The sequence below is a fragment of the Eumetopias jubatus genome, unplaced genomic scaffold (genome assembly GCF_037043125.1).
Source record: "Eumetopias jubatus isolate StellerSeaLion01/CBP00866 unplaced genomic scaffold, mEumJub1_p1.0 scaffold_10, whole genome shotgun sequence".
Taxonomy (NCBI): Eukaryota; Metazoa; Chordata; class Mammalia; order Carnivora; family Otariidae; genus Eumetopias; species Eumetopias jubatus.
Window position 1 is genome coordinate 61,194,091 of NW_028274816.1, and position 9,152 is coordinate 61,203,242.

Sequence of the window (9,152 nt, forward strand, 5' to 3'; positions counted from 1 at the left end):
AGTCTCTCATGAGCGTATAGGGTCTGGAGTCTTTTTGTGGCTTCATGATGGGTGGTACCACAAGAGATTGAATGCAGAAGCAGATATGAGAACCCTGCTTTCTTCTAGTAGCACAAACATTGAATAGATTCTCAAAAATATTGGCCAACACCACTACATTTTTGTGTGTGTTTGGGAAAATATATTTATTTTTCACCAAAATAAGTTGTCTATGTAAACATTCAATGAGTTTATTATTTTCCTGAGTTTAGTACAGATTAAGTCTCCTCTGTTTGAATTTTGAATATGTTACATATCAATAGACATAACACGCAGAAACAAATGCTTTTGGGGTCCCCTGTAATTTTTAAGCGTGTAGAGGGGTCCTGAGACCAAACGTGTTAATCATTGCTGTTGTTTGTTATGGAGGCAGAAGCACGTCAGATGTAGAGATTCACCTCATTTTATTCAACAGCTGTGTGTGTCCCTTGAATGGAGGTAACTTATTTTAGCAATAAACTCATTTTTATTATAAGTTTAATGCCTAGTCATGAATTTCAAATGTAAGCAGCAGAGAAGGACCAAAAGAAAAAAGTGCCTTTCATCTTCTCACTGATCCCAACCCCAGCCTCATTTCCCAGACGGAATGATTGTTATCATTTTTGATTATGCCCCGGGGGGGACATTTTTGGGTGTCACAGTTTGGGAGGGGCTGCTGTTGTCCTCTGGTGAGTGGAAGCCAGGGAGGTTACCGAATGCTCTCTGATGCACAGGATGACACCCACCACAAAGAATGATCTGGTCCAAGATGTGACTGGTGCTCAGGTTGAGGAAACCTGCCTTAAACAATATCTTTGAATTCACGTACTCTCCCTTGCTTTTTTTTTTTTTTTTAAGTTTTTACTGACACAAATGGGATTTGGTTAAATCTGTCAATAGGCAGTGAATCTTAACTCATAGGGTATCAGGGGTCCCTCCAAGAACCGAATAAAAGCTATAGACCTCCAGAAAAGAGTACCCATATTCACAAAATTTCATAGGCAATTTCCAGAGCTTCACAGACACCCCCAAAACCCTGCCACAATTCCTTGGATGTGTAACTTTGAATCATCGTCCCAGGACATCCCGTCTGCAGCAAGATCACTACCCACACCCCCTCCTCATCCCCTCTACAGACAGGAGGACAAAGTGCCCAGAGCACAAGTGTTTGGTTCTGGGGTCCCTTAGGGAGGCAAGGAAAAGCAAGGACTGGAACTCAGGCCACCTGATTCCTCAGCGCTGGAATATTTCCACTTCACCCTGAATGAGGACATTTTAGAAACGCTGATCTTCTCTTCCTGGTGCAGCGGGAAAACACGCCACCACCACTCTGTTCCTCTTGAGAAAACACAAAGGCCCCAGCTGTTGTTGACGAGACACACTCAAGCACCTGGGAGGGAGAACGCACACGCAGGATATGAGGCGGGAGAGGGGTTGGACAGGGATGGGAGGTTGTAATTGGCTGCCCGAGGACCCTAGAACATGTACCCACTTGTTCTCCGAGTCTTTCACTCCTTCCGCCATCCATCTCTCCGTCCGTCCATTCGGCACCTGCAGATCGAGGCTTCCTATTAACCCAAACTGGGCACTATGGGGATAACGAAGTGAACCAGCCCCCACTCTGCTGCGGGGGACAGGTTGACATGCCAACCACAGTGCAGGGTAGTCACCCTGCCCCAGTGGGGGCACGACGGGGCTTGGGGGATGCAGCTTGCAGCTATATCCTCTGATGCAGCCTTGGGAGGTCAGGGAAGGCTTCCCAGAGGAGGGAGCATTTCAGTTGAGTCTTCATGTGGGAGATGGAAGAAGATTCCAAGAGATGGACGAGGTGGAAGGGGTTCCAGGTGAGGGAGCCACACTCAGGAACCTCAGAAGTGTGAAGGAGCTGAGCAGAGTGGGGAAAACCACTCCAGTCTGCAGGAGGCCGCTGTGGGGATGGCATAAGACAAGACTGGTGCTCTTGGCAAAGGACATCGATCAAGAGCTTGTATTTTCTCCTGAGGGCAATAGGGAGCCCTAAGAGAATCTTGAGCAGAGGAGGGAAAGGGTCCGCTTGAGCGTTAGAGAGTCTTTAGGGGCTGTGAAAATCGGGCTGGAGGGAGACCGGTGGCATCCATCAGCTGGTGGGACGGTCCAGACAAGTGCAGGACAGAGAGAAGGGGGTAGAGAGGAGAGGGATCCAGGAGGGAGAGGGGCCCGCCCATGGGGACCGACTGCCTGGTTGTGGGAGTGGGGGAGAGGGAGACATGGAGAGGTGGCATCAATGTACCACTGGCGAGCTGTCCCTGTGTGATTTACAGGGTCTCTTAGTGATCGGCTGCCGTGCAACAAAGGACCACAAACGGTTTAAAAGCAGCATGTATTTATTATCTCACACTTTCAGTGGCTCAGGACGCCAGTACAGCGCACGGGGTCCTCCACTCGGGGCTTCCCAAGGCTGCAATCAAGATGCCGGCTGGCCGCATCCTCATCTGGAAGTTCGATTAGGGAGAGGTCCATTACCAAGCTCCCTCAGGAGAGAGCGATCATTTCCGTGTGATCGTACAGCTGAGGTTGTTCCTGTGTTCTTGCTAGCGGATGCCATCCTCGGGTCTTCACCACGTGGCCCTCTCTGACCTAGGACAGCAGGAGAATTGCTTGCTCTGAATCTCTGCCACTTCTGGACCCTTTATGAAGAGATTACCTGATTACGGTAGGCCCACCCAGGATTAACTATAAGTCAGTTGATTAGAGACCTTAATTACATGTGCAAAATCCCTTCACCTTGCCATATCGTGTAATCTAATCATGGGAATGACACTTGACCCTATTCACAAGCTTGCCCATACTCAAGGGGAGGCAATTCTAAAGGGTGTGTATGCTGGGGGGAGAATATGGGGGGGTCATTTTAGAGTTCTGCAGACCACATGGGATCAGGGGAAGTAAGGGCAGAGGACCTTCTCGAGCCTAGGGGCTTAGCAGACTTATCTCTGATTCTACAGCCTCTAGATCTCTGGGTCAAACCCATGGGAGACCTTGGATAATGTTTTTTTTTTTTTTTAAGATTTTATTTATTTATCCCACAGAGAGAGACAGCGAGAGAGGGAACACAAGCAGGGGGAGTGGGAGAGGGAGAAGCAGGCTTCCTGCGGAGCAGGGAGCCCGATGTGGGGCTCCATCCCAGGACTCTGGGATCATGACCTGAGCCCAAGGCAGATGCTCAATGACTGAGCCACCCAAGCGCCCTGAGACCTTGGATAATGTGACATGAATTCATGAGCGAATATAGGAATGAGATCTGAAAGGGGCCATAACCGGAACATTCTGTGACACCCCTCCTGAAGGGTCCTTCCATGAACTGAAGGGTTGATCAGTGGGTCTAACATTTCTACCCTACAACACAAAGTTCAGAGATGCTATCTCAGTTCTCAAAGGGATAAACATAGGATCCAGAAATGCCACTCCTAGGTATATGCCCAAGAGATGTGAAAACTTATGTCTGTGTTGCCTGGCTGGTTCAGTTGGTGGAGCATGCAACTCTTGATCTCAGGGTTGCGAGTTTGAGCCCCATGTTGGGTGTAGAGATTACTTTTAAAAAATAAAATCTTTGGGGCCGCCTGGGTGGCTCAGTCAGTTAAGTGTCTGCCTTTGGCTCAGGTTATGGTCCCAGGGTCCTGGGATCCAGCCCCTCCTCAGACTCCCTGCTCAGTGGGAAGGAATTTGCTTCTCCCTCTCCCTCTGCACCCCCCCATGCTCTCTCTAATAAATAAATAATAAAAAATAAATAATAATAAATAAATAAATAAATAAAATTGTAAAAAAAATAAAAAATAAAAATAAATCCTTTAAAAAAAAAAATAAAATCTTTTTTTAAAAAACCCAAACATGTGCCCAACGCAAAAACTTGAACACAGATGTTCATGGCAGTATTATGTACAATAGCCAAAATGGGGAAATGACCCGAATATCCAATGGATAAGTAACATGTAATATATCCATACAACGGAATGATATTCATCAGTAATAAGAAGTGAAATAATGACACATATCACAACATGGATGAACCTGGAAAACATTATGCTCAGTAGAAAGAAGCTAGACGCAAATAAACACATATTGTATGACTCCATTCATATGAAATGTCCAGGATAGGCAAATCTACACAGACAGAAAGTAGATTAGTGATTGTCTGGGGCTAGGGCAGAGTGTGGGGGGTGGTGGGGGATGATGGCTGGCTAAAGGGTGGGTGGCATCTCTGCAGGCTAACAAGAATGCTCTGAAATGGATCTAAACTCGATGGTTGCCCTGTTCTTTTTTTTTTTTTTAAGATTTTATTTATTTATTCATGAAAGACAGAGAGAGAGAGGCAGAGGGAGAAGCAGGCTCCCAAGGAGCAGGGAGCCCGACGCGGGACTCGATCCCAGGACTCTGGGATCATGACCTGAGCCGAAGGCAGACGCTTAACCATCTGAGCCACCCAGGCGCCCGATGGTTGCCCTGTTCTGTGATTATAGCTAAAAGCCATTGAGTGGTACACTTTCCATGGGTGAATTGTATTGGTATGTGGATTCTATCTCAATAAAGCTGCTAAAAAGAAACCAGATATACGCCCTCTGAAACAAGCAATCACGATGTAAAGTCTATCGCTTCCTGCCACAAAATGAACCAACAGAAGAACTAAAACTATTTACATGGGGAAGAAGGGAGGGGAAAAGTGAGGTCAACAGGAGTTAAAACCTTATCTATCAGAGAAAAAGAATCTATAATGTATAAGGCTGACACATCCAGAAGATAATTATTATTTACAGATGGAAAGGCAAGTAAGAGAAGAAACAGCTAAAAACGTTAAGAGGCTTTTCCAAAAAGGAACAGGATTTGAGGTGGGACAGACCAAATTCTTTTTTATTATAACCCCTTGCTACTGGCATCTGGCGCAGGGTGGTCCCCGCCACAGAGAACTGCCCCTTGAGGATCACTAGTTCTAAGGTTTAGAAACCCTTGCTTGTTTTATTAGCTTCATAGTTGTTTTCACCCTTTGAAAGTTTCTGTTTTTGTTGTTTATTTTTAGCAGAGGCAGTTTAGAAGACAGCACAGGCTCTGGGAACTGAAGCCTCGGCTCTGATTGCAACCACTTCCTACCTTGGTAATGGGCTTACCTCTCTCGGTCTCAGTCTCCACATCTTTGAAATGGGGGCTAATAACAGAAGCCGAAGACCGAGGCAATGCCTGTAAATGACTTCGAGTCTGTAATATTCGGCACTCAATTTATATCGGTGACCATTACTGTTCACAGCTGCGTCCCTCTCCCTGGCAAAAGAGCAGAGCCAGGATAAATAGTTCTCAAATGAATGAATTTCAGGCCCCTTCCCTTGAGGCTGGTATTTCTTTGCTTCCAAACAAGGGGTGTCAGAATGCTTTTCTAAACTCCTTTCCCCCATGGCCATGGTGAGAATTAAGTAAACTGACCTCTAGAAACTCCAAGTGGAAATGAGAGATGCTGGGTACAGAAGGATATGGCTCCTCCAGGGGGAGGGGATTGGATGTGTGGGGAATACAGGTTTTCTCTGTCTCTGCCAGTCCCCAGAAGGGAGGAGCTGACCCCAAAATGGCATGTTAAGTGGCTTTGAAGTTCCCCTATTGCTGTCCGCCCCTGTCAAGCCCCACAAAGAGGCTGCTTCATCTCCAACTCTGCCTTTTATTCCAACTATGCCTTTATTAGGTACGTTGCGATACATCTCCGAGCCTCAGTTTGCTCATCTGTAATGTGGGAACGTCAGTGCCCACGTCGCAAGGATTCTGTAAGAATTCCACGAGACATCGAAGCATGCAAACTCCCTAGCCCAAGTCTATGGTCATGGCTAGCTTTTGGGTTTTGGATAGCATTTGCCAGAGGACAGAGTCTTGAAATAACTGCCTGTCTAAAGTGGTGTGCAAAGACCTTTTCTCATCCACGTTCTCCATACATTGGAGGCAGTTTTTGTTTCCATTATAACTGAGTCTAGAAAGGAGGAAGTGTTTTGTCCAAGGTCACACACTGGCTACAGGCATCTCTGAGATTTGAATCCAAGACCAAACTTTCTGACTCTCTGATTTTCTGCCTCGAGTTGTCCCACCCCCTGCCCACTGGCTAGTTCTGGAACTCCAGCAATCATTCTTCAAACTTGCAGAGCTGTCCCGCCCAGCCCCAGGCAGAGTTCAAGACCGATTTCCCCCCGAGTTTCTCACTTCCTGTTTGCCCCCTCACTCCCATTCCCATCTTGGGGCGGGGGGGGGTTGGATCTAACTCCTGGAGCAAGTGACGGGTAGGGTGGGGGGGTGGGGAGATGAAATGTCAGTGAAACTAAGGGCTTACTACCCTTGTATCTTGAATAGAAGAGAATTTCATTCTCAGGGGCTCTTTGCCCTTGGCAGCTGCGGGGGGGGGGGGGTGGGGTGGGTTGGAAGGCCTGGGGAGGTGGAGCTGTCCCTTGGATTTGGGGGAAGGGGACAGCTCCTGGGGTCCTTTTGGAAAGGCCCTCCCCTCGTTTCCGGCGCTGCAGCCAGCCTTGGCTGGGCGCCTGGATCCTGTTGCTATGACGACAAGAAGAGGCGGCGGCGGCGGCAGGCGATGCTGTGGAGAGATGGAGGCTAGTGGGGGTGGGGTGGTGGCTTTGAAATGGGGATGGGGGTAGGGATCAGGGGTGAGGGATGTGGTGGGGGAGGGGGCGCGGGTGCCCTCGATCTCTGACCTCCTTCATCCATCGGAGCCTGGCCCCTCTCCTGTTTTCCTCCAGCTTCCTTCTGATGCCTCCTCAGTGTCTCTCTGTGTCTCGTTCCCGGGGTCTCTCCCAGTCAAGCGCTCTCCACCTCTCTCTCTCTTTGGGTCTCTCTCTCTCCTTCTGCACCTGCTTTTCCGTGTCCAGCCACCTTCTGCCACTCAGAGCCTTCTCCCCTAAATTTCTCTTATTATTTACTCTCTTGTGCGTTCCCTCTCTCTCCATCTTTCTCTCTCTCTCTGAAGCATCCTTCTCTCCATTAAGACCTTGCCCCCCACCCCCCATTTCTCTCTCCCTTTCTCCCTTTCTCTCCTCTCCCAACCCTCGGTCTCTGTCTGTCTCTCCCCATCTGTCTCTCCTCCCCCTCTCTGGACGACTCTGTCCCTGTCTCTTCTTTCCTTCTGTTATCCCATTCTGACCCCCCATCTTCTCCCTTACCCCATCCCCCATCTGTCCCCCAGTCTCTTGGTTTCTCTCTTTGTGTCTCTGTCTCCGTCCCCTTCTCTCTCTGGATATTTCTCTGTGTGTGTGTCTCTCCAACTTCCTTCTGCTACCAGCCGCTGCCTCCCCCAAATCTCTCCCTCCCCCATTTCTGTTTCACAGTCTCTGGGTTCCTCTTTTTCCGCTTCTCCCTGTCTCTCTCTGTCTCTCTCCCTCCCTCTCTGGGTCCCTCTCTCTCTTTTTCCTCAGCTTCCTTCTGCCACCCAGACCCTGCCCCCCAACCCTTTCCCTCCCCCACCTCCTCTCCGTGGCTCCCCCATCCTCAGCGGCTCCCCTCCCCCTCCCTCCCTCCTCCCTCTCTCTCTCGTCCTCCAGCTCCGCACTTTACCCAGCGACACGAGAACCAAATTGTCTCCTCACCTTTTTTTTTTTTCACTCCGACCCCCACTCCCTTGGGGCCCGGGCTCAGAGCTGCCCCTCAGCCTCCCCTCCCACCTCAACACCCTCATTCCCCATACGCCTCCTCATCTCCACCCCCCAACCAGGTCGGACGCCTGGGTCCCTCGCTGCTGGGGGAGGGGGAGCAGTGAGAACTGGGAGCCACAAGGGTTTTTCTGGGGGGGTGCAGACAGGGGGGCTCATCGTCCCCTCCCCAGTGCATCGGAGAGTTGACCTATCGTTAACAGAGGTGAGACAGATCTTTTTATTAATCGGAGGTGGGTGGGTGTAGAAGGAAGGTTCTGTGACCCCCCTAATTCTGGAGGAAGAGGCCAGCCCCTTCAGAGGGAGAAGGGCTGGTGACCCCTCTCGTATCCGGAAGCTTTAGGATTGGGGGTCCCCTGCTCCCTCCTCTTTTGCTGCCGCTGACAGATGGACTAAAGGAAAGAGTCCCTAAAACCAAACAGATTGCCCCTCAAATTGACAAAATGAAAAGATCTTCAAATCTTTTTTTGATGGAGAATTTCCCTCACTTACCCCGTTTCCATCCCCTGCTTATTTTTGGTTGTGGGGGCCCAGCAGGGGGAGGGGTACACCTCGGGGTCATGGGCTCACCCCGGGGTGGAAGCAGAGATTTGCTAGGACAGTGGAGGTGGTGGTGCTGGTGGTGAGGGGTACAGATGGGGGAGAAGAAGCCAGGAGATGAGGAAACTCGGCGTTTGTCTGGAGAGGAAAGAAGAAGGGGCCAGAACTGAGGACAGGGGCTGGGGGATATCAGTGTCCAGTGGGCTGATGAATGGGGATGGGTAGGGGCTGCGTGTGGGCAGGCTAGTGGAGGTGGGGGAGGGAACACATGTGTGGGGCACTAGGCCCAGTTGCCATGGAGACACCCCCCATAGACAACCTTTCTCAGCAGCCCCTCCTAGGAGCAGACCCAGGCAGGGCCAGCTGATGGGGGTGGAAAAGGCCAAGGTCACCCTGGTACCAGGACGGGGGTGGGGGGGTGGGGGGGTGGGGGGGTGGGGTGGGTATCCTGTTGGCTTCCAGGCTCTGAACCTTAACAAGGGGTTTGGGAAAGAAGTCTAGGAAACAGTGAGTGGTGGAAGCAGGTAGGGGTCCTGTGCCTGGAAGGAGGGTTGGGTGGAGAAGGAAGGGCTGGGGGTGTGGTGGTGGGCATGCTGAGGAAGAGGGAAATGAGCAGACCGGGGGCGGGGGCGGGGGGTTGCTGAGTGGAGAATTATTCCCAACTAAAAGAGAGTTTGTAGCCTCGCAGATGAAATTTTTCTGAGGGGCACTGCCTATGGGGGGGGGCTCCATTTACATTTAGAAGTAAGAAGGGCTGCGGAGCATGTTCCTGCACAGGTGAAAGAGCAAGGGGAGCTGGGGGGTTCCCAAGAAAGGAAGTTGGTGGGGGCTCCTGAAGGGAGTTTTCCTGAGTAGAGGAGATGTTGGTGGAGGAAGAGGGTTCTTGGTGGTGTAAGAGAAGTCAGGTTATGGGGGAGGGGGGATTCTTGTAAGTTG